This window comes from Pteropus medius, unplaced genomic scaffold (genome assembly GCF_902729225.1).
Source record: "Pteropus medius unplaced genomic scaffold, Ma_sr-lr_union100, whole genome shotgun sequence".
Taxonomy (NCBI): Eukaryota; Metazoa; Chordata; class Mammalia; order Chiroptera; family Pteropodidae; genus Pteropus; species Pteropus medius.
Window position 1 is genome coordinate 3,127,999 of NW_024349224.1, and position 19,932 is coordinate 3,147,930.

The following is a 19,932-nucleotide window of genomic DNA, read 5'->3' on the forward strand; positions in this document are numbered from 1 at the left end:
CTCGTTCCCAAGAGCCAGAGCAGGAGGACGCACTTGGGGATCCTGGGTGCTATCGACGCCCAACGTAACCTCGGCTTGGCATTTGGGCCCTGCCTGGAGAGAAGGGTGCTCTCGGTGAACACTGCCTCGCATGCGCCAGGGCTGGCAGGATGCAGGATGGGAGGGGCTGGGTCGGGGCTAGGCAAGGGGCCCGCCAACACCAGTTAGATGCTCTGCTTGTGCCTCCTTGACTGGCCCCAAACTCCGCAAGGCTGCCACTATTTATCTTCAGGTTTAAAATATTTACAGTGCAGGCTGCGGGGTAACATTTAACGCTCAGCCTAAAGGGTCCCTTTGGCAGCAAAGCTGTAGGCAAATATTTTAACACATAATTTGCTGTCCAAGTCTGCTTCTTAAATAAGGAAGCAACTTCCGGATGGCGGAGGGGGGTGCCTGTGGCTCCCCCCGTCAGTGCTGGTGGCTCTGTGGATGGGATTTCAAAGCCGTGGTCTGTCCAACACTGGACGTGGCCTCGGCTGCGTCACGCGAGCCTCGCTGAGACGCTCCGCCTGGCTGAGGATACAGCACAAAGACCCCTCTCCACGGATCTGTGGTTGACCACGAAAAGGACTAGAATCTTCCAGAGAATGTCTCTTCAGCTGTCAGGAAGTCTAGAACCTGAGGCTAGCATGATTACCAGCCTGGTGGCAGTCCCCTCCCTCAGACCAGACCTTCCAATTCATGTGTATCCTCCACCCAGTGCTGGTGACCCCGGTTGGGGAGGTGTCACCTTAGACCTGCTTCAGAGAGGGCGAAACAGGCTCAGGTGGGGCAGCAGATGACCCCCACCACTATGCAAATGAGCAGATGGGCTGGGCGGGGCTGGGGAAGGGGAGGGGGACAGCGCCCACCCGAGGGGGGAGCCTGCTCCGACCCTCTGCATAGTCACCACACAAAAAGCAAAGCCCAGTGGGAAACACCAGCTGTTTTGTTTTGTTCTGTTTTGTTTTAAGGAAATCCATATTTTTATGTGAAACCTCTGGATTTTTAAAGGCTGACTTCGAGTTTTAAGGTAACAGTGAGCGAAACCACAGGCCTCGGTGGGCCGGATCAGCTGAGGGTGGGGGCCTGTCCACCACGAGCCGCCGGCCCCCCTGAGCCCAGGTGCTCTCCTCACCCGGCAGGGAGGCGAGCTGGACACTGACGAAAGTGTCCCTTCCTGAGCTCAGGTCCACTCCCGTGTGGCCTCTGCACTTACACTTCTCAGCCTCCTCACCTGGAAAACGAGGGTGACGTCACCTGCTCAGGTTGTGGGAGCTCCCAATGGGGGCTGCCTCGCAGGTGACCTCGCCGGTGACCTCGCCCCAGGTCTCTGCCATCCCGGCCCTGGTCGGCAGTCCACGCCCCAAAAGTCAGAGCCACATCAGACACAGATGCTCCACACCTTTAGTCAGTCAACAAACATTTACTGAGCACCTACTATGTGCCGACTGCTGTCCTGGGTGCTGCAGATGCAGCAAAAAAACAAAGCACACCTCCAAAACCAGCTGAGGCTCACACCCTGTCTCCCGCAACTTGCCCTTTGTGGGTGAATACCTGCTGAACGGATGCTGACTCTGTGCTCCCAGGGGTCAGGGGTCAGGGGTCAGGGGTTGTTCATGCACTGAGCCCAGCCCACAAAGGCAGAGATGGCAGCTTCCTCCAACCCGCTTCCCAGTCATGACGGGTAAGGAAGGAGCAGACAGGAAGGACGGAGGGAGGGGCAGGGAGGAGCAGAGCAGGAAGGGAGAGGAAAAGCAATCACAAACACCCCCACCAAAAAGGGAAGAATTCCATTTTTCCAGCAAGTCCACGGTGTCGCGCCCCCAAGCCTCCAGTCTTAATAAAACCCAGCTCGCCGCGTGCAGCGACGAGGCGCGGTCGGACAAAGCCACCCTGGAACCATGAAAATTGTGCGCTGTTACCTCCTTGTGACCTCCTGAGGCTGTGGCCACTCTGCCCTCTCCTCGCTGTCGTGTTTTGTCTGCGACGGCCACTGGGAAGGAGGAGGAGGAGGCGCGGACCAGGGAAGGCTGGGAGGGAGGGGGCCGGGCGGCGTGGGGAGCTCCATAAATCCAGCTAATCTGTGGCCGGCGCCGTGGCCTCGCACGCCTAATTGCTCAAGGCGAGGATGCTGGGGTGCAAATCACCCCCTGGCAGCAGCAGCAGAAAGAGGAGCCCCATGGGGAAAGGGAAGGGGGCAGGGGAGGAGCGTGTACCCCAAAGACAGGACCAGTGGCCAGGCCGAGCGAGTGTGGCTCAGGGTCAAAGGCAGACAGAGCCTGGAGCCCAGCCCACAAAGGCAGAGATGGCAGCACGACAGTGACCTCCCTGGGCGCAGCTGCCCCAACCGACCGTAAATCGAGGCGTGGAGCGTGGAGCGTGGAGCGGCAGCGTTAGGCCTGAGGCCCTAGCTGCGCCCATCGAGACGGGGCCGGCCTGAGGTCACCGCCGCACTAAGGCGGCACCTTCTTCAGAACTGGCTTTCAGTTCTGCCAGAAAACCAGAACGTGGGAAGAAGGTCCCAGCCAACTCCTCCTCGCCGGCCAGGTCTCGGCCCAGTGAACCTTCACCCCACGAGGTCGGGCGCTCGCTGGGCACCCTTCCTGCCCACTCTCCTTCGCGGGACATGCAGTGGCCTCCTGGGCCGGCGAGCAGGCTTCCGGCCGGCACAGCTCTCCCTGCCTTGCCCCCAGCAGAGGAATAGCCCGGTCCTGACCGCTGGCCCAGATGCAGGGAGTGGAAAGGATTCTGTCCTTGGTCCTGGGAGCCACCCGCCCAGGCTCCCGGGCACTGCTGTAACCCAGAAGCCAGCTGCCCCCAGTGACCGTCCAACCCAAGGTCTCCCGTCCAGCCCCGAGAGGGCCTGGGAGGCCAGGAGCCCCAATCCCTCCAGTCGCGGCAAATAGTCTACGTTAAGTCTATAAAAATTAACAAGTCGCTGGGCACGGAGACAGCCCTGTGCACGCCAGGTCCCAGGGGACACGGAAGGAGCAACTGGAGAAGAGAGAGCGTGTATGATGGAGTGGCTTTCACCACCTCGCCGCTACTGAGGGCGAGGGCAAACAGTGGCACGCTAGGCTTCCAGGACGCTGGCTCCTGCTGACCCCCACCCGGGCCCCCCGTGGAAGGAGGGGGTGACCCCAGAACCCGCAGAGTGCTGCGTCTCCCCCACCAACTTCATCCAGTTGCTAAGGCCTGTCGGCTTCCTGCAGATCTCCCTCCGGCCCCCAAGAGAGTATAGAGTCCCACAAGCGTCCTGCAAGGCATTCCAGAAGTCTCCAGAAACCATGAGGCCAAGAGCCCTGACGACACGTTCGAGGGGCCTCAGCAGGCACACGCCATCCCTCAGGGGGCGGACGCTGGGCCCCAGCTCGCCAGTGAGAATGAGCCTGCTTGGTGCCTACTGACCACGGAGACACACTCTTACACGACGAGGACCAGAGACCAGGCCGGGGCTGGCCACAGAGCAAAGGTCAAGTGGGCAGCACAACAGAAACGTCCAGACCCATCCCGGGGGCCTGCTGCCTATGCAGAGACGGGCAACATCCACGTGATCCACATGCGCACGATGCACACCCCACCCCACCCCGCGCCCATCCCCACCCCGTCACACCCCCCCCACCCCATCTCCACGTCCCATAAGCCCCCACCCCCCCATCTCATCCATCACCCCCCCCCACCCCCCCCACCTTTGCCCCCACCCGTCACCGCCGCCCCGACCCGTCTCCATCCCGTCACTTAACTCAGATTTCAAACTGCTCGCGATGGCCTTCAGTCAACACGAAGCAGAAACCTTTTATTAAATGCTGCTAATTTTTTATTGATCACACTGTGAATCATTTCATTTTCCATTACCACAAACGTCTCCTATTGGGGCTCTGCAATTACGGCTTCTTTATTCAGTCTCTCAAGTAACTTGTCACTTTTAATCAGTTTTCAGTTTCAGTATTGCTCAAAAATTAGAAAGCAGGCTATCTGTGTCATTACCGCTTTTGTTTTAAAAAAAAAAAAAATTTCCATACAGGAAAGGTTATTATACTTGAAATAAATATACATGAATCAAATGGAATTCCTCCCTGGCTCTAACCGATTTTAGCATTAGCTTTTATAATTTTTTTAGGTTTATTTTCATGGAAAGACTGTTCATAATTATTGCCCGTGCTCTCCCAAAACACTTATGTCACTAAAGTGTGAAATATCTTCGAACACAAAGACAGATCTCTGGGAAGTAATTACAGAAACGCATTCAGGGGCAATAATTCTATATTAGCTGTCAGCAGCAGACATCCTCTGAAAGGCACTTGTGATGAAGGCATTATTTGTGTTGCCACCGAAGGCATGGCAGGCCCGAACTGAAAGGCTGCGTCCGACCAGAAACCCGGGCTTCCTCATCAAGGGTCAAATTAAGTTTAAATCATTACCTCGAAGCCCGGCAACCACGTACCTGACTGTCTATTGTGGGGACGTTTTTGAGACGCACTCAAGCACAACGTGGTCCCCCGTTCCCAGCGTGGTGCAATTACCCCGCGTCTCAAAAGGCTTCTGCCAGGAGCTTGTCACAATAAGGAGAGAGGAGGTGGCAGGGTGTCTATTAAACGCTAACTCATGTCACCAAACAGAATTTTCAAGAATTATAAATTGCCGAGATGCTTCGCAGCTGACCCTTCGCGTTAAGAAGAGCCCGGAATATCATCAGCAAAGCACGAGGATTTGCATCAAAGGCAGAAAAGGACTCTGCGGGTAGCCCACGGGGAAGCAGCCGAGGGGACGGGGACCCAGTGGACCATCTCCTCGCCCCGTAGAAGGTACAGATGGGGTCTGGGCGACCACGCTGCCCCGTTTGGGGCGGCTGCAGCGCTGGAGGGGAGCAGGGAGAGGCCCACGCTGTTATCTGAGCTTCGTCCCCGACTCTCGGCACGACCGTGGGTCAGTCCACTTGCCTCCAGCCTCTGAGCCTCGGTTTCCCCATCTGTGACAACGTCCTGTGTCGATGCTGTGCTGAGGGTCTAAGATGAGTGAGCGGAAACAGAGGGGGGAGGTCGGCCCTGTCCTGTCCAGGCCGGGTCCTCCCACCTGCGAAAGGGCAGGACCGATTCTGGGAGCCGAGAGGAGCCGCCCGGCCTCTGGGAGCGGGAGGAGGCACGCGGAGGAGAGCAGAGGAGTTTCTCAGGGGACCGGGGCGGGGGGGGGACCCCCGAGGGCCTTAGTTTCCCCATCTCCTAAAAAGACATGCTGACAATCACCGCCCTGGGCTGTCCTCGTAAATCCGAGAGCAAAACGTGAACCTGAGCTTCTTTCATCTGCTCACTCTTGTGTCCTAAGAGACAGGCGCTTCCTAAGACAGCTCAGGGCAAACAGCAAGAGAGCCACCTCCCCTAGGGGCACGGGCCGAGTGACCCTGGCAGTGCCGGGGTCAGCCATCCGCCACAGCACCCACCTTCCATGGGGCCAGCCCTCCCCGCTCTCCCTTTGGGCCTCGCGTGGGGCTGGATGACAATGACAGACCCACGACCCAAGCTCCAATGACAGACCCACAACCCAGGCCTGGCTAATCAGAGATGGACATAGGACCCAAGTGGCACCACGGAGACACAAATCCCCAGACACCTTCTGGAACCGCTAAGTGACAGCGGGGAGGGCAGAGCCAACGGACAGATGGAGAGAGGGCCGTCTGAGCCGGGCCCTGGGACCCAGGAGCTCCACGTGGAGTTTTCCTGAGAGTTCACTGAGAATAATCGCCCCAGAGCTGTCGCCGCCAGAAAGTCAGAAAGCATCGCACTTCCGCGAGCAGGAGACGAGCGAGAAACCGCGGCGCACTCAGAGTGGACGCCGTGCAGCAACGAAAACGAAGACAGGGCTACGCGCATGAACGAGGATCGAGCTCCCAAAGAGAGCGCTGAGAGAGAAAATGCAAGGTGCCAAAGAGACCCCACGGCGATACGGTACCACGTGACAACATTTAAAGAACGTTTAGAACGTGGACACTGATCGTATCTCTATAGCATCCATATGTAGTTCCAGAAAGATACACATGGAAACAACCGACGTCCCCGTGTGGGGGAGGGGAGGGTGATTGGGAGAGCTCCCCCCTCCCCTCCCCCTGCACTGCCCTTCCCCTCCCTCTTCAGTGTTTCGTCCCTTAAACTGAAAAGCACGTTACTCTCCTTTATATAACTGAAATGTTTCATAATTTTAAAAAACTATTGCTGAGCCACTAAAATTGTTTAAATGATAAAAAAAAATTTTGGAAATGATAAAATTTTTAATGGGACAGATGGTGAATGAATTTAGGGGTCTTTAGATGGAGAAGGCCCCTCAGAAAGGAAGCGATTTCATCCACAGCTGTATCAGAACAAGGTGTTGTTCCCGAGCCACGTGGCAGGAAGGTGGCAGAGCCAGGGCAAGTCCCGACCCCTCCTCAGTCCTGTGCCCCTTCCCCTCTGTCCAGTGCAGCTGGCAGGACTGAGGAGAATTTCCACCTTGAAAACTAAGTGGTACCTAAGGGCTTGATTTTTAGCAGGAATATCTGGCTGTTTTATCTAATCAGAATCCTCAAGAATCTAGACTGGTATGCGCTACCAACGTAAATATAAGCACAACAAACAAACCGCCTGGTCATATTATCATGATTTTACCTACCACGTACGGTTTTAATTTTATCGACGTTCCATCGCATCGGCGTTTGGACAGACGGACGACCTGGACGACGACTCCATTTACGAAACGGACGGACGGAATTTAGATTCCATCATCATAATACCTACGTATTACTTTACTCGAATCCGCGTATATGGACGACAGACTTTTGACGCAAGAAACGGAATTTACTGACGATGACGATGCATTTCCGGATATGAATATGACGAACCATTCACTTGCACGCGCTGAATGGTTTTAATGCTGGATTTAATTTTAATTTTAATTTTAGAAGCGAATTTTATCGCGATGAATTTTGGGACTATTTAATTAATTTTATTTATTTTATCGACATAAATGCATCTAATTTTAATTTTAATTTACTTGTATTCGGAATGAATTTTATTTAATGCCACTGAACACTTAACGTTAATTTTGCCATTTTTATATCGAACCCATTTATTTACTCTGGATTTTAATTTAATTTGGAATTTTATTTTAATTGCATATGATGTATGTATCTAATTTTGCCATCGACGATCCCATTGATAATATCATTGATTTTAATGCATTTTAATTTTATTTTGCAATTCCTTTAACGAATCTTTTGCTTTGGACAGTTGAATATTTAATGGATGGATGATGGAGATGATGATCGATGGAGATGGATGAAGGATGATGGATGATGGATGGATGGATGGAGATGGGCTATATTTTGGATGGATGATGGATGATGGAAAGAGATGGATGATCGATGGATGATGGACATTGAGATGGATGGTTTGATGCTGGATGGTTGGATGGATGGATGAAGGGATGGATGGATATATAGAAGTGGATGGATGGATGGATGGATGGATAGATGGATGGATAGAGCCTGAGATGAACTGAAGTCATGCACATCCATCCTTAAAGCAGACTCTATTGCACAAAACCTCTTTGCTGGACACCACACCAAGTTAGTCATTTTTAAGCAAATGCAGACTTTCCACCTTCGTGTCTTTAAAAAAAATCAGGGCTCTGACTCTGACTTCTCACTGATTTTCTGACCCTCCTGTGGGCTAAGCTTGTGAGTCATGGCTGAGTCTGGAAAACCACCTTCGGGGAGATGAGAATGAAAACCAGTCTAATTTAAGGAGCAGCCAGGTACTGCCTCCCTGGCCCCCTTCCACGGGCGCACATGGAAAGAACTACTCCACTCCCCCAGTGAGAGAGCGTCTGAGGGGCTGGCCGGCCAGAAGTGGCCAGCTGCTAAGGAATCACATCGGGCAACATCAGGTGATCACTTGCTACAGGTGAGATATGGCCAGGGTCAAAGCTCAAAACGATTTCTGGAGATCTTTCCAGCGAAGCCCCTTCTCTGCGCAGGACGAAGAGCCGTCATGTTGGGCACCCACTGTGACCACCTGTCCTAGGAGGTAGCTGCCGTTACAGCCTCAGTTACAGGTGGGGAAACTGAGACCCAGAGAGGGGAAGGGCACACGGGGTGTCAGAGCGAGCTTCCCACCTCCCAGCGACCGACGCCCCCTCTGAGCACGGAGGGGCTTCCCGGGCTAGCTCTGAGCTCCCCTGACTTCACCAAAAGGGGTCAACAGGGAATTCTAGGCCACGGCAAAGACAGACGTGGCGCAGTCTGCAGTTTCCTGCCTGGACATCACTAAGTCTCCGTAGGGTGTGGGGCTGCCATCCCATCTCCACGGCACTGAATCGAGACGAGGCAGGCGGAGTGTCACCTCTTTCTTAAGCCGAGGCACCATCCCAGTGGGGCGACCAGCAGCATCTAGATCCACTAAAGACATAGGCCCCAGTGAGGGCGGCGCCATGGAGGACCCCAGCCAAGCAGGGCACAGGGACCCGGCTGCACAGGAACGAGGGGGCCAGCCTAGACCACCAACGGGAAACCACATTTCCTGATGCCGGGCGTGTACCAGGCAGCCAACGGTCCCACTGGCTCTCCCCCCAGAACTGTTCCCGTATTTCTGAGCATCTTTCTTCCTCACACACACAAGAAAAACGAAGCTTTGCTGTTATTTCCAACAGACAACCACAGCTGATGTGGCAGAGACCAGCCATACAGATAAGGATAGAGGAAAAACCGCCTGGAATCTCGCCTCTCAGAAGCTGGCGCGGCGGCCGCTCTGACGAATGAGATGTCGCGTCCACGGACACGTGCAGCGGTCGCTCTACAGGGACGGGGGCCTGAGCCGCACACCGGTCTGTAACCTGTTCACACTTTGTCCGGCTCTGTTCTGAGAGGCGACCGTCTCCTCCAGGAACTGCTTTTTGAGAGTCTGACTTTAAAGTTTCATCTGGAGGGGATCACACAGGTTCCCAACTCCTTGTTAAATATGAACTGGTCCCAGTAAACGAACTGGGGAGAGGTGGGGGTTTTCTATCTTAGAAAAGGTTGAGCGTATGGCAGGGTTTTGGAGGTGCGGGGCAGAGGACCACCTTGGGTTGGCCTCGCCTGGATGGAAGATCTGTAGAATCGCAGGGGGCGTGCTAGCAGCCCCTCTCTGAATACGGGGCCCAGAAATCTGTATTTCAACAAGATTCGGTTTCTCCATATTCCTAAGCACAGTCCTCGCGTCTTTAAGCTGGAATTGAAACAATGATTCTCCATCACGATTTCGCGACCACCACACGGGACCGGGGAGGTGACGGCGAGTCGAGAAAAAGCACCTGCCTCACACATCCGCACGGGGTCAGGTCTGAGGAGTGGCCCGCGAGCCCGGTCTCTGGGCGTCACTCACAAGTGTGCACGTGCATTCACACGCGGGCACACTCGCCGTCACTTCCTGCCCAGCCTCTTCCTCACACTCACTGATCCCAGGAAAAGTTCAGGAAAGTCCCACCCTGGGAATTTTTAGCTGACGGCTTCCTCTCCTCTCTGCTCTGTCCTCCACCAAACCGCGAAGGAGGATTTTTCCCCTCCTAGGCATGAAATGGGGATGCTTCCTGGGTTTCCTCACTAAGAGCTAAACACAGGGCGAGCCATCCCCCCACTCCCCTGCCCGCCTGCCCCCCGCCGCTGCCGCAGAGGAAGGCCGAGCCGCCAGGGTTTCCAGGAAGGCCCTGCATTCTTCTGTCCTTGGAGGAGCACAGGTGGGGGAAGTGAGCTGGAGGTTTCTGGGAAGCAGGTCCCCTGGGAGACACCTTCCGCTCTCTCTGCCAGCTGCCAGCTCTGAATCACAGAAGCCAGCACCGGCCCCCGGGGCCGGCCTCACAGTCCTCTCCACAAGAGAGACACAGGAGCATTTAAGACACATCCGCTTGTTCACATTTACCGAGACCTGCGGTGTGCCAGGCTCTCTCCTAGGACCCAGCAGGAAGGTGGCGGACACACCCGCTCAGCCAGGGAGGAAGACACACGAAGAAACACAGTAACTTCTATGAGCTATCAGTGCTCTGAAGGAATGAAGGCGGTGACAGGACGGAGACTGGGGGCGGCCAGCCTGAGCGGCGTGGCCAGGCAGGGCCTCGCTGAGCTGGGCCGCGGACGATGACGAGGAACCGGGAGCGCGAGCGAAAAGGACCTGATGGAGCGTCCGGTCCATTCCATGAACCCAAAGAAGCCCGGTGCCTCCACGGCACAGAGGACGGACAGCGAGGGCCTGGGGAAGGGCAGGGACACGCCACCGACGTCGCTCCGCCAGGCACCGGGCAGGAGTGACGACCCGGGCTATCATCTTGATTTGAGGCAACCGTGGACGGTCCAGGTTGAAGGTGAACGCGCACCAACAAAGGACGAGTGGACGGCCACTATGCTGCGACTCCGCCCGGTCCAACCTGACTGGCAAACGCTTCAGACATGGGGGCGCGTGTCAACTCAGGACGCCCCGGCTCCGGGCGCAGCGCCCCAGCCCGGGCGCAGGCTGCGAGGGCGGGCCTGGGTTCAAGTCCCACCGTCACCGCAGCCAGACGCGCTTTCTGCTGTATCAGAGTCGGAATTATACTCGAGACCATGCTGTATTCCGCACGCGTGGCCTCCGCATACCAGACTAAGGATGCGACTGATCAGCCGCAGCAGAGGACGGTGCCGGACGGCGGGCTGGGGCTGCCCCCCCAAGCAGCACTGGACTCGCGACCTCTGAACTCCTGAACCACTGAATCTCAGCCTTGAAGGAAAAAGATGCCACCCAGTCAAGGGCCTGTGCAGCCCCCAGAGGGCGAGGGTCTTAGCCACGGCCCCCAGCGAGGAGGCAGCAGATCCATCCCCGACCCCCACTCCTGCCCGCCAGGCTCCCCCAGCCCCCGGCTGGGCGCCCGCCTCCAGCTCCAGCTCCTGGAGAAGAAAGCTGGGCTGTGGCGACATCATCCACTCTGTTCACGAGTCACAAGCCCAGGAATCCAAGAACTGGGGCCCATATGCCAGAGTCCTACCTAGCCCAGGAAGGCATCGAAACAGGTGGGCCGGTGCATCACCCAGCATCACAGACCCCATCTGACAAGTGCACCCCAAGGGGGCCGCATCGGAGCTCGGAGCTCTCCCCACACCCTGCCCTGCCAGCCAGGCTCAGGCCTGATGAGCGCAGGCCTGGTGGGCGTTCAGCAGCCCTTCGTGACAGAGACACCGCCCTCTCTTCCGCCTGTGCAGCTCTCCGGCGGTCTGACAGGCCCAGCAGCCTGGGGGTCCCCACGAGAAGTGGTCCCACTTCCGACAATGGCATCGTCATCAGAGAGCTCCGGCCCTGGGTGTCTCTGAGCATCTCGTCCTTTCAAAGAAGCAGGAGGAGGAGGGAGACCGTCAGCAGACCACGGCGGGAGGCACGCAGAGCAGGCAGGCTTGGGCGAGGAGGTCACAGCACAGAACCAGGCCCCGTGGGGCCGGCTAAGAGGAGGAAAAGCCCGCCCCGATTCGTCACGAGGACTAAGGGCGAGGCTTTGGCCTCAGATGAGCTGGAGACGCGTCTCTGCTTCCCAGCTCATGGGCTGTGTGACCCTTGGTTGATTATGCGACGACTCTGCAGCTCGGTCCCTTCCTCTGTGAAAGGGAAGGAAGACAGCACGGAGGTTGCTGTAAAGACAAGGTGCGGTAACAGAGGGCCAGCACGGGCCGCCCGTGTCCTCATCCGCCCAGCGATTCATGGCCTCTGTGTGCCGGGCAGTATCCTTGGGCTGGGGACCCAGGAGTCCTCAGAACCGACGAGATCCACTAGGTAACGAGGAACAAGATGTGAGAAAATCCCAGGAGGTAATCCATGAAGGCCGAAGTCTGGGACAGGGCCAGTGGGACAGGGCGCAATGACAGGCACAGGGGCCGCTGTGGCCAGGGCNGAGAGAGGGAGGGAGGGAAGGAGAGCGAGTCCCTCTCCCACAAGAGCTTTCCTCTCCAGACTGCAGGACCAGGAACCGCATGAGCCTCACTCACCGCGGGACCATCACGCCTAAGCCAGGGCTCAGCACGCAGAAGGCCCCCAATATATTTTCATACAGTAAATGAATGTTAAAAAACACTGCACTAGGAATGGATGACCAAGACATGGTCCTTCTGTCCAGGACCTCCTCCTCCAGCAAGCAGAGGCACACGGCGAACGGTGTGATGAAGGCGAGAGCGGATGATGGCAGGGGTGACGGGAGCAGAGGAGGGGCCGTGAAATGTGACGGGAAATCAAGGAGGGCTTCTCAGAGGAAGGACACGGAGCTGATTCTTGAAGGAAAGGCCAGAAAGTCTTCCCATTGGGAGGCAAGACAGTGCCAGGAGGTGACTAGGGAGAGATGGCTTCCTGAAGCCCCTTCTGGGACAATTTCCCTGGCACAGGACGGCCTGGACCTGACTTCCCACGCGTGCTGGAGGACTGAAGGGCCCACAGCCCCCTCCCCACACCACACAGGACATCGAGAGGAGACGCAGGGCTCCCCCGGTGCCCTCTGGCCTCGGGGCCCCGCGGGTCGACCTTTGCTATCTCAGCCTCAGCCTCAGTCCCCAAACCCGACGGAGCAGGGCGGGTTTGGAAGCACGCTGCCGATTTACGAGAAATGAGCTAAGGGGAGCGTCCGCGACTTCCTCGTCTCCGGAATTAAAATGTTCCCTGTGCCTTTTTTCTCATGTCCCTTTTTTTTTGAAGTTTAACTGAAACGCGGGGATGGTGCCCAAATGTTGAGCCGACGACTGAGCGGCGAGCGTTTACAGGACACGTCCCCAGCACCGGCAGCCACACGCCCCCTCCCGGCCACTGTCCCCACACAGACGCCACCGGCCGATTCCGAAGGTCACACAGACACGGGGCCTGCTCTCCTGTGTGTGGCTTCCTCCACCAACGTTACACCTACGAGATGCACCAGGTCCTGGAGTGTGGCCGTGGGTCAGCCGTCTTCACTGCCACGTTCATGCTTTTCTTAAAGGTCAGGTCCAATCCAATTCTTTTTCCACATCTGTGTCACTGACTAGAGGCAGACATTAGACCACAGGCCAGCTCATCCCACACTTGTCCAGTGCGCACTTGTCCACGGGCGCAAATGGAAAGAACTACTCCACTGCCCCAACTCTCGGCCGAAGCCAGGAGTGCTGGCACGGGGTCCCCGCTCCACTGAGGAAGCCTCGCCACACCCTCGCCCGTGCCCAGCTCCAGAGAACCCGACAAGCCTCGGCCATCTGCCTCTGGCGTCCTCCTTACAGGTGAGGACAAAAAAAGGCCACGCCCTCCACTCTGTCACTCTGCAGCAGACACAGCTTCGTGCGTGAGGGTGTTTGCGAAATGGTGCCACCGCTGTGGGAAACGGTATAGAAGTTCCTCGAAACATCAGCAGCCCACGTGTCCACTGACAGGCGATGGATAAACAAAACGTGGTCCATCCACACGATGGAATATTACTCAGCCCTGAAAAGGAGGGCGATCCTGACACCTGCTATGACATAGATGAACCTCAAGGACATGACGTTAAGTGAAATAAGCCAGTCACAAAGGACAGATGCCATGTGCTTCCACGTATATGAGGTCCCTGGTGCACCAAATTTAGAGACAGAAAGTAGAGCCGAGTTGACGGGGCTGGGGGAGGGGAATGGGGGGTTTGCGTCTAATGGGGACAGAGTTTCAGTTTGGGAAGATGAGGACGTTCTGGAGGTGGTGGCTGCAGTTCAGTGCTTAATGCCACAGAACTGTACACTCAAAAATAGTTAAGATGTAAATTTTATGTTATGTGTATTTTACCCCGCAAAAAATCTTTTTAATATTTAATGGGCAAAAATGCAAAATGCTAAGAAAAGTTGTAGCAGACATAAAAAAAGCAGAAGTCATATTAATATATGATAAAAATGCAATCCAAGGCAAATATTAAATAAGACAATGAGAACTGTTTCATATTTAAAAAAATTAAAAAGGTGAGGGTTTACAGCCACAGTAAGTCTACAGTGGGAGCAAGACGCATAAGGGCGTGGACTTCCCAGCCAGCTCTCCCACTGGATCCCAAGGTCACTGCCAGGGAAAGATCTGTGCTGGGCAAAAACACAGACCGGCTTCGGTCAGGCCGAGCGAGCTCCGAATCGGAGGACATATCACCCACACTTTCCTCGAGATTTCAAACCTCCAGAGCAAGTGCCAGGCTCTGAATGACTCTCCTCCCTCGGCTTCCTGTAAAACGTGGTTTCGTGCCCTGGAGGGCCTGGGCGGCGGGGAGGCTGGCAGCCTCCGAACAGGGACCCGCCCGGAACTGACAGGAAGGTCCCTCTGCTCCTTAGCGATCAAAGCAACGGCCCCGGCTCTGCTGTCTGAGCCCCACTGCCCGGCCCCGGCTCTGCCACTCACCTCCCTTCACACCTCACACGACGAGGCAGGGACCCGCGGCTCCACGTTACAGACGAGGAGCCCAACGTGAGAGAAGCCGAGTAGCTAAGCTAAGGTCCCGAGCGGGGGCAGAGCGGGGATTCAGTTCTATGAGCTGGCAGAGCCCAGTTCTTAACGGTCAGTCTGCGGAGCTGCTAGGGGACTTTACAGCCTGGAAGGGAAGAAGGCTGGGCAAGCAGGACCCGGAGTGGCCAAGGCTGCATCGGGCACACAGAGACCAAACCGGCCCTCAGCGATCACCTCGCCAATTCCCTCCGAGAGTTCTGAGTTTTCACGTCACCTGCACCTAAGAATCTGTTGGATCCGACAGACAGGGGAGGCAGACGAGACAGGTGCAGTAAGAGAGGGGCATGGACAGCCAAGAGTCACACAGCGAGTGTCCATCGACGTAGGCCCAGCATCCAACCGGGCCTCATCCCTCAGCCCCAGAAGCAGTCAGACCCCACCCAGGCCCCCCGAAACGCGCCCTTGGACACGACGTTCAGGATGCAGACGGCACTCAGCCTTCGTGCAAGCCGCCTGCCTGCCTGCCAGCCCGATGCCCTGCCCTCCGCTTGGAACTGCGAATTAATGCGGACGGAGATGCCTCTAAAACGAGCCTCACGTCGGGTCCTCCCTCCTGTCTGTGAACCAGTTTCGTGACAACAGAAGCCACGCTGCCAAAATGAGAACTCCGCTCCTTTGCAGGCCTGTGCCCTCGAAGGCATCTTATTAGAAAAGACCAGTTCTTAATTAACATTTTTGATCTTTAATCCATTACACATCCCTTTAATCCTGCACGAGGTGCGGCTGGCCCACTTCCGCGGGCTGACTCGGGGCTGCGCGGGGCTGGCAATTTCAGCGCTGAGGCCTCGCTCACAGCTGGACGCCGCCTCGGCCGGCCCGCCAACTCCCAGACACCACCCCAGGTCCGGCCGCGGGTACCCTCCCGGGCGGGAGCCAGGAAGGGGGGCCCGGCGCAGACGCCCCCGGATGGGCCAGTCTGCAGACGAGAGTTCATTTCATTAACCCCTGAACCCCTTCTATTGCCGCTTCCGACGTCTCCAGCGAAGGCTGCGTGGGCAGCTCTGGCTCGGCCGAGCGCGAGGCCCGCCGGCTGGTCTCGCCTCCCCCTCGCATGGGTCTCAAGACCCCTGGCCACATCTCGAGGAAGAGCTGAGCCCCGCAAAGTTATAGCACCCACTTCGGAAAGCTGTGGAGCTGCCTGGTGATCCCTCCCTCCTGAAAGGGTTTTGGGGATCCCATCCTCTCCCGGGGTTCCTCTTGCCTCCCCAACCAGCCGTCCCCTCAATCTCTCCTCCTCCTCCCTACCTTCGATGCTGGAGCCTCCCTGGATGCAGACCTGAACCCCCTGGTCCTGTCTGGGCTCGCTGGCCAGAGAGGGTGCACAACCACACAGTCGTGACACCTAAATACATCCCCGGCCCCTCCTCGCCCCCCAGCCCCACTGCAGGGTCACCATCTGAGTGCCCACTCAGCAGCTAAGAGGCCCCTCAAACCTACGGCCGAAGCCTAACTCCTGAGCCCATACCACCCAGCAGAGAGGCCCCCTTGGTTCCCGTCTGAGGCACCCCCAGCCACCCGGACTCATCACATCCTCTCTTCTCACCCCCGACGTCCAAGTCGGTGGCCAGTTCTGTTGGACCTGCCTCCTACGTCAAGCATGAGGGATGAAGACACACGTCTTAAAACCCCTGAGTCACAGCCACCTGCCCTGCGACGGGCCACAGAGGCCACAACCTGAGGCAGCGGCAAATTCTCACCTGCACCCCAGGCTCGCTCAGGCAGCCACCCCGACTGCAACAACCTCTGCAAACTGGAACTGGCCTATTTGGGGTGAACGTGCACCTGACTGGAAGTTAAATGAGCCGGTGACGACCTGTCGGTGTGCACGTACTGCTGCCGGCGAGGTGGGGACGGGGTTGGGGACCTGTGCTGCAAGGTGGCGCGGCCGCACACCTGCTGTGTGACACTGGGCAAGACCCCTAGCCTCTCTGAGGCTTGTATTTTGTGCACGGGAAACGGAAGTGACATCACGTGTGATGCTCTGAGGATTCGGGGAGAAAATCCCTGTGGGGATGTCTGCTTGAGGGGGTGAAGGAGCGGAGTGCCCAGCACGATGGCCGAGGAACAGGGAGCGCGGTGCGAATCCTGCCGAGCCGCTTACCAGCCGGCTGACCCCGCTCTCCGCTAACGCAAGCACGACCCGCACGAACTCGAGGCCGGAGACGCAGGGCGCGGGCGGTCGGCCCCGGGGCCATCCCCGGTGTGTGGCAGCGGCCTCGCGGGGGCCCTGGCCTCCCCTCAGGGGTGGGTGCCGGGCAGCCTGGCCCAGGCCCCTGGGGGTCCCCAGGCTCTGCGGCTCTGCAGGAGCCGGGCGCTCTGGCTGGAATCCCAGGCTGGCCGCCTCTCTCTCCTTTGTCTCCCCACATTTGGGGAAGGCATTTCCTCCTGCCCGGGCCTGCGGGTCAGGTTTCCACCCAGATGGAAAGTCCCACCCAGGGGCCCCCAAAGGAGAGCTCACCATGGAAACGCCACAGGGCGCCGGCCAGACACAGGGCAAGGGGCCGCTGGCAGGCCTTCCGGGAGCCAGGCCCATGGCGCTGGCAGCCGGGAGGAGGGAGGGGACGAGGGCTCCAGCACGACCTCACAGCTCGGGCGCAGGACAATGCCCAGACACACGTGCAGAGCAGAGGGGCTGACCGCGCCAGGGGTGCTGGGAGCGCCCGTCTGGGTGTTCTCAAGCTTTCTGAGCCTCAGTTTCCTCGACTCCGCCCCTCCCGGAAGCGAATTCTGCTCCGATAAGATGAGTAAATACAGTAACCCTGGCAAAGTGAGCAGGGCTGGGTACTACTGCACAGAGGCCCACGGCCCAACCACCCCAGCGATGACCGATCACAGTCTGGGCAGCGAGGGGACACGGTGGGCGAGGTGTCTCCTGAGCTTCTGAGCTCGAGACATAAGCTTCCCAAACCGTGTTCCCAGACTCTGTAAGTCGGGTCCTCAAAAAAAGGGGTCAGAACCATCTGAAGAGCCCCTGCCCCCACCCCAAGACCGACTGGCTCTTTCCGGTCCTGCGTGAAAGAAATCCGTTTACTGCACCAACCAGGCACGTGGAGAAGGAAGCTGAGCGTCTGGCCCACGACGCGGCCCAGCCGAGGCGGCCTGTCCATCAGCCCCTCCAGGCCGCACTGCATGTGACCCGGGCCATGGTGTGCACATTCCCAGGGTCGAGTTAGGAGCGCGGCTCTAGGAAAGAGCCATGCGCCAAATCATCAGACACTCACTGCCTGCTGTTCGTCCAGCGATTCATGAGGACACACAGTCAATTCCCAGCATTCAGTGCCAGGGAAAAACACCCGTCTGTCCCAAGTTCTCGAATCAGACAGAGGTAGCCACGCTGCCCTCCGCCTGTTTCTCTTTTGGCCTAGGCCACCAGGAAGCTCACCCACATAGCGACCCGTACCTTAGGCTTCCGACATGATCATTTCTTTCATCAATTATTTCCGCAGCCCTGTGACACATGGGTCACCTCATTTCGCTTCATTAGCAGTCACCAGAGCTGGCATTTAGTGGGTGTTTGCTGTGTGCCTGGCACCGTGCTGAACACATGACATCTACACTCTCACCTGTCCTTACGACAATGCCACCAGGTAGGGTTTTGTGTCCCTACTTTACGGACAAGGCGAATAACTCCATCGAGTCCGACCTCACAGCTAACAAGCTCACAGCATCGCTGTGTGTTCACCTGCTCACTGTCCCCTCGCTAGAATTCAAGTCCCGGAAGGCAGGGCTCCATGTGCCCCTGTGGCCTGGTGTGGCACAAAGAGACACCCGATGATCAGGTGACGAACAACTCGATGGCGAATCCAGGCCTGGAACAAAGGTCCGTCTGCTTCCAGTTTTAACTCCTGAGTTTTGGTCTCTAGGGCATGGGAACCCTAACCCCAACTCTAACCTTAACCATGACGCTAACCCTAAGACTAGATCTAGACTCACTTCTAGCACAATCCCGGGCGAATTCGTTCCTGCCCAACACACTGCTCCCTGCCCGGCCCTGTCCTCAGTTCTGGGGGTCGACATTCTGGCCACAAAGGCTCAGGCGACAGAAACGTGGCCTCCGGCACAGATGGTGGGGTCTGCAGGAGGGAGAGGTCAGCGGGCACGGGGTCAGGTCTCCCTCCTGGGAAGGCCGGGCAGACCTGGGCAGAGCAGGCCCCGGGCAAGGCCTGGGGCCGCGGATGGCGGGGCAGGCCCCGCTCACAGAAGCGGCTGTTCTGGCCTGGGAGGGCCGCCCGGGAGGTGGGGAGGAGATGCCCAGCCTGCTTCCTGCCCATTTGCGGCTGGCCAGGAGCCCCGCAGCCAGCACAGGAAATAACAGGGGCCCCAGAGGCCGCCCGTCAGGCCTGCTCCGAGGCCGCCCGGGGAGGGAGGGGCTGCTGTCCGCCTTTGTTTCAGATTCCCTAGCATGGCTCAGCCTCCCAGAGGCCCCTGGGAGCTAACAAAGCTTCCCCCAACCACAGCTGTCCAGCCTCCCCCGGCCCGACCCTGGGGACAGGCCCACCGGGCCCCTGGACTCTTAAAGGGGCAGGTGCGGGGTGGAAATGAAGTCACATCCAAATGGGGGTGGGGGCGTCTGCAGGCTGGAGCTGGCCGGGTGGGCAAACAGACAGATGGGCGCTGGGGTCCGCGTCTGCAGCCGGGCGGCCCAGCGCTGGCTCCAACAGCGGGGGTGTGAGTCTTGGGACAGAAAGAATGTCTGAGGCCCTGGGGGAGACAACAAAGGAACCAAAGAAAACGGAGCGCGAGGGGGCACGCTGGACGCTGGACGTCCCAAACGGCCACCGAGGCGCGAGCGGTATCCAGCGCCTGGAGGGGACGCAGCCCAGAAGCAGGCTCTTCCCGCCCGTCGGCCAGCCCGGCGGTGCAGACGGGGGTGTGGGGTGTGTGCGTGCACGTCCCTGCACGCGTGCACGTCGTAAGCGTGTGCACCTGCGTGCCGTGTACGTGTGGGCACGTGTGCACTCACTCATGCAGCCCTCCCTCGGTACCCATGAGGGTTTGCTCCAGGGCCCCCACAGACACCAACACCGGGAGGCCTGAGCCCGCATATAGCCCGACGTGGCATCTGCACACAGCCTACGTTTGCGGGTGGGCTGCAGCCGCGTCTGCCCACACCCCACACGCCACTCATTCGCGTGGACTCAGCGACTGCTCGGCACACGGCAAATCCAAGTTTTGCTTTTCGAAAATGTCCGGGATTTTTTTTCCGGAATACTATCGATCTGCAGCCCACAATGCGAAACCCACGGATATGGAGGGCCAACTATCTATGCAAGCATGTGTGCATCTGTGTGTATGTTTGTGGGTGTGCGTGCGTGTGTGAGGTATGAAGGAACACACGCGCGAATGTATATGTGCACTGAGTGAGTGTGTGTAGCGGGGGAGTGCGTACGTGTGTGCACCGAGGTGAGTGTACGTGTGTGTATTG

At 57.8% G+C, this 19,932-nt stretch overlaps 1 protein-coding gene across 3 annotated transcripts in view; it reads right to left on the reverse strand.

The window, feature by feature from the left end:
- Nucleotides 1–19,932, reverse strand: part of ZNF423 (zinc finger protein 423) — a 287,541-nt gene that overhangs the window by 202,434 nt on the left and 65,175 nt on the right. The window contains exon 1 of one of the 3 annotated variants that reach the window (XM_039880814.1): nucleotides 1,955–1,961. The exons of the other annotated variants lie outside the window; for them this stretch is intronic. The gene's annotated coding sequence lies outside the window, so the exon portion shown is untranslated. Of the gene's footprint in view, nucleotides 1–1,954; nucleotides 1,962–19,932 lie in introns of those variants that run through there. 3 annotated transcript variants of the gene reach the window in all.